At 45.6% G+C, this 5,671-nt stretch overlaps 1 pseudogene; it reads left to right on the forward strand.

Moving 5' to 3' along the window:
* The first annotated feature begins 3,130 nt into the window (after positions 1-3,130).
* On the forward strand, positions 3,131-3,883 carry LOC147959045 (secreted RxLR effector protein 161 pseudogene; annotated as a pseudogene).
* Positions 3,884-5,671: the final 1,788 nt, after the last annotated feature.

Below are 5,671 nucleotides of genomic sequence, written 5' to 3' on the forward strand. Positions count from 1 at the left end.
AAGGGGAGAAAAACCTAAACGACCTCTTGAGCAACCAAAAGGAGTGTGTTGCCAAGGAGGGAGTTGGGTTTAATCCCGCATCTAAGAGTGGTAAGAAAAAGAAGAAGAAGAACAACAAGAAGATCGGTCGGACTCCTTCCCCTCCCCAAAAGGTAGTGTTTGTGCAAGAAGGGCACACAGAGAAGGAGAAGGAAACGAAGGGTGTTGGGAATGGAAAGGTCATTAGGGACAAGGCCATTCCCAAGAATTTTTCCAGCAAGAACAATCCATCATATGTTCTCATGAGAGGAGATGATGGATATACCTTTGCAAAATTTGTTGGAACTAACTATGATGATTATGCTTGGACTATTTGGGTTCCCAAGACCCTTGTTGCTAACTCACCAGGACCCATTGCAAAATGGGTACCTATAACCAAAGCTTGATTATTGTAGGACTATGTCTCCGGTGGAACTCAATGGGTGATCGACAGTGGATGCACCAATCATATGACCGGAGAAAGGGAGATGCTTGTGGAGTTTGTTGATTCACTCAAGGCCTCTTCGAACATCTCCTTTGGTGACAATAGCAAGGGCAAGGTATTGGGATTGAGCAAGGTGGTAATCTCTAATGATTCATCACTTTAAAATGTCATGCTTGTCCAATTCCTTCACTACAATTTACTTTCAACTATTCAATTGGCTCGTGCCAGATATGATTCACATTTTGGTGAATTCCATGTGACCGTCTTTAAGAGAAGCAATCTCAAAGTGGTCTTCATTGGGCATGTTGAAGAGAACCTTTACGTGGTTGATTTCTCAAAAGAGAAAACTCATCTTGCAACATGCCTAATGGCCAAGGCCGACGTGGGGTGGCTATGGCACCGTAGGCTAGCCCACGTGGGCATGATAAATTTACAAGCTCTCTTAAAGGGGGAGCACATTCTTGGACTAACCAATGTGTCTTTTGCCAAAGATCGTCCTTGTAGTGCTTGCATTGCCGGAAAGCTTCATGAAAAAGCTCATAAAGTGAAGACTATCATCACCACCTTGAGGCCCCTTGATCTTATTCATTTGGATCTATTTGGGCCTCCAACATATGATAGTTTGGGAGGGAGGAGGTATTGCCTTGTTATTGTTGATCACTTCACAAGATATACTTGGGTGTTCTTTCTCAAGACTAAAGATGAAACTCAAGAAACCTTCATCAACTTTGCCAAAGAAGTTCAACGTCAACATAACTGTGAGATCAAGGCAATCCGAAGTGACAATGGCACCGAGTTCAAAAACTATACAATGGATGAATTCTTGAGTGAAGAGGGGATAAAGCACCAATATGCCGCACCATATACTCCCCAACAAAATGGTGTTGCGGAGAGGAAGAATCGGACTCTTATTTAGATGGCTAGGACCATGCTTGATGAGTACAAATCACCATACAAGCTTTGGGCAGAATCCATCAACACCGCGTGTCATGCTTCAAACCGGCTTTATCTTCGCAAGCTCAAGAACAAGACCCCTTATGAGCTCCTAATCGGGAGAAAGCCCAACGTCAAATACTTCCAGGTATTCGGTTGTAAGTGTTCCATTTTAAACAAAAAATCCCGGTTAGCTAAATTTGAGTCTAGAACTTATGAGGGCATATTTGTTGGATATGCATCAAACTCTCATGCTTACGAGTTCTCAATAAATCCACCGGGTGCATTGAGGAAACGGTGAATGTGGAGTTTGATGAAGATAACGGCTCCCGTATGGAGCAAATTGTTCCTAGTGTTGTAGGTGATGAGGCTCCTTCACAAGCTATAAGGACAATGGGGATAGGTCACATTCTTCCACAAGAAACACCCCATGTCCAAGTATAAGAAGAAGGTGTAAGAGCCCCTCTTGAGGATATTCCACAAGGGAAGTCATCACCGACACCACTTGTACAAGATGCTTTAGGAAATAATGAACCTATCCAAGAACAAGATCAAGTCCCTCATATTCCTGAGCAAGATCAAGAGCAATATCTTCCAAATAATGAAGAACCAATCGTTGAGGCTCAAGATCAAGCTCAAGGTCATGATCAAGATCAAGATCAACCCCAACCACAAGTGTCTTCATCGTCATCACTTCCTACTGAGCAAGAACTTGTGATTGCAAAGAGAAGAGTGTCTCCAAGGCTAAAACAATCCCAAGGGCAAGCTTCTTCATCAAGTCCAAAACCAAGTGAAGAAGAGCTTGACCGCAAAGAGCAAAAAGTGGCCGCCAAGCTAAAACATCTTCAACACCTCACCGAGAACATCTACGGAAGCATCAAAAGGGGGGTAACTACTCGTAGACGTTTGGAAAAATTTTGTGAACATCACTCGTTTGTCTCTTGTGTTGAGCCCCTTAAGGTGGAAGATGCACTTGACGATCCGGATTGGATAGATGCCATGCATGAAGAACTCAACAACTTCACCCGCAACAAAGTGTGGACCCTTGTAGAAACACCCAAGGAATTTCATAATGTCATTGGAACAAAGTGGATTTTCAAGAACAAACAAGATGAACATGGACAAGTAATAAGGAACACAACAAGGTTAGTGGCACAAGGTTTCACCCAAGTTGAAGGTTTGGACTTTGGTGAAACTTTTGCCCCCATTGCCCGTATCGAATCCATTCACATCTTGCTTGCTTATGCCTCTCATCATGATTTCAAATTATATCAAATGGATGTTAAGAGCGCATTTCTTAATGGTCCTCTTAAGGAGTTGGTGTATGTCAAGCAACCTCCCGGTTTTGAAGACCCCGATCATCCCTCTCACGTTTATGAACTCCATAATGCACTCTATGGACTCAAACAAGCACCTCATGCTTGGTATGATCACCTTACGTCGTTCCTAAGCGAGAAGGGGTTCCAGATTGGGGTAATAGATTCCACTCTCTTTACGAAGAGGGTAAAAGGAGAGTTGTTTGTCTGCCAAATATATGTTGATGATATTATCTTTGGGTCCACTAACCATGCTATTAACGTTGATTTTGAGAATCTTATGACTAAGGAATTTGCTATGAGCATGATGGGAGAGTTGAAGTTCTTTCTCAGTTTTCAAGTGAAGCAATTGAGAGGCGGAACCTTCATCAATCAATCTCGTTATATCCAAGACATGCTCAAGAGATTCAAAATTCAAGATGTCAAGCCAATGAAGACACCCATGCCCACAAATGGTCAACTTCATCTTGATCCAAATGGTAAAGAAGTGGATCAAAAGGTATATCGCTCTATGATCGGTTCCTTGTTTTACCTTTGTGCATCTAGGCCAGATATTATGTTGAGTGTGTGTATGTGTGCAAGATTTCAATCCGCTCCTAAGGAGAGCCACTATTCGGCAGTGAAAAGGATCATTCGATATTTGGCTCATACCCCAAACTTGGGCCTTTGGTATCCCAAGGGATCATCATTTGAGTTAATGGGTTACTCGGATTCGGATTGGGCCGGAGACAAGGTTGATCGCAAGTCCACTTATGGTTCATGTCAATTCCTAGGAAGGTCATTGGTAAGTTGGTCTTCAAAGAAGCAAAATTGTATATCTCTCTCCACAGCCGAAGCCGAGTACATTGCTGCCGGAAGTTGTTGTGCTCAATTATTATGGATGAGGCAAACTTTGATGGATTATGGTGTCAAATGTGACAAAGTGCCTCTTTGGTGTGACAATGAAAGTGCCATCAAGATCGCCGAGAATCCGGTTCAACATAGCAAGACCAAGCATATTGAGATTCTCCATCATTTCATTAGAGATCATGTGGCCAAGGGAAACATTGAGTTACTCCATGTCAACACCGAGAATCAACCAGCCGACATCTTCACCAAGCCCCTTGAAGAAGCAAGATTCCGCGAGTTAAGGCATGAGCTAAATATCATGGATATTAGTAACTTGGGATGAAATTCTTGCTCATACACACATACTCATGTATTATCTTGCTTAGATGTAGGCACATGTCTAGGGGGAGCTAGCTCAACTCATGAGCTATCTTATCCTAGAAGTGCATAAAACAAACACAATCTTTCACATAAGCCACTTTAGGTGGTACTTGTGCTTCAAAGATGAGTATTGGTCTTGGGCCCAAGGTTCATATCTTCGCGGTGCCATACCAAGTAAACTCAAACATGGTGGCCTCGGCCACCTCCCTCTCTTGAGGGTTGTGTCCGTGTTTGTTTCGCGTGTGTGGTGTGTTGTTTTTTGTGTCTTTTCTCTCCTTTTTCTTGGTGGGTTTTTCTTGCTTCTCTTTTGGTACAAGTGCTCCTCATATGCCCTTCTCGTAGTGATAGGACTTTTCTCGCGACGTATTCGGAAATATAGACTGAGTGTTTCGTGAAGTAGGGGTAAGAGTCTACACTCAGCCCTGTATTCAAAAAAAAATCATCACTCATGCCAAAGTTCCTCAATACCCCGTGCCCACGGGCTCTGTACCGTGCGCACGGGGCCCCCGTGCCCACGGGACCCCCGTGCCCACGGGGCTCACTTAGCCCGTGTGCACGGGGTCTGCGGTTTCTGGCCCTAAAGAGGTGGGGCGTGGGTGGCTCGGGTTCATTCCCACCCATTCGCCCCCTCCACTCCCCAGGAAACCTCCAGCGCCGCCGCCATCGCCTCCGCTCGCCGGAGCTCCTCCGGGCTTTGTCGGGCTTCTTCCTCCGTGGATCTGCATCAGATGGGTTCCTCCTCCGGTTGGTCGTGTCCTCTTGTTTTCTCTCCATCAGTTCCTCTAGTTTATAGCTTTAGGGTTTCCTCCATAGTTTCGTTTGGCCTAGACCTTTGTTTAGACAGAATTCGATGTGCACAGGTCCCTTGGTCTCTCTGCTCCACCCACTCCCGGATTTCGATCTGGAAGTGGCTGCCGCTGGGAGACCCCCCGTGTCCATAGGGTGTTTGACCCCCATGTGCATAGGGCCCTGTGTCCACGGTCCTGTACCGTGCGCACGGGACCCCCGTACCCACGGGGTCTAAACCCCCGTGCGCACGGGCTATCCAGAAACTTTTTGTCTGGATTCTGTCTAACTCCTTGCCATCCTTCTTGCACTTGTACTCATTTGTGTTTGTGCTTTGTGTTGTTGGGTGTTTGCGTGTGTTTCAGACTCCGCTGACAAGAGGTCTGAGCTTCGTCACAAGCGTGCAAAAGGAGGATCAAAGGACTACACCATTGCTCGTCGTCAGCCGTCTGAAGGCATGGGTCAGGGGTCTGGGTCAGGTCAGGGCTGTGTTTGCCGTGCTGCCTCAAAGCGGCCCGTTGTTGAGACCTCCGATAATTCTGAGGAAGATTATGACTCGCAAGATGATGCTTACTATGACAACCCCAATGTTGATGATGAGATAGAAGAAGAGGATGATCGTGTTGAGGAAGATGAAGAAGAGGAAGAGGTGTATAGTCCCGAGCAAGCCATTCCGGGTGGGTGTGACCTCTGGAATATGCCTCTTGCCAAGTGGACCAAGCCAGAGATCTGGGCTGAGAGACAGAGCCATCCTTATGCAGCTGCCACTGGTATGGGAGTGGATCCTTGTTTCAAGAACGAGTTTCAACAAAGGGTCTATCATGAGCTTCTTATGACCAAGTCAAAGAAGTTTGCTCCTCACAAGCAAGTCAACACTAAGAGTTTGCGCGACAATGATCATCTGTATCCCGGTGTGTACTCTGCTCTTGGCAGATTGGATCTTATTCCGTTTGTCACCTTCAAC

The sequence above is a fragment of the Triticum urartu genome, chromosome 7A, assembly GCF_056163025.1.
Source record: "Triticum urartu cultivar PI428250 chromosome 7A, HENAU_Tu73, whole genome shotgun sequence".
Classification (NCBI taxonomy): Eukaryota; Viridiplantae; Streptophyta; class Magnoliopsida; order Poales; family Poaceae; genus Triticum; species Triticum urartu.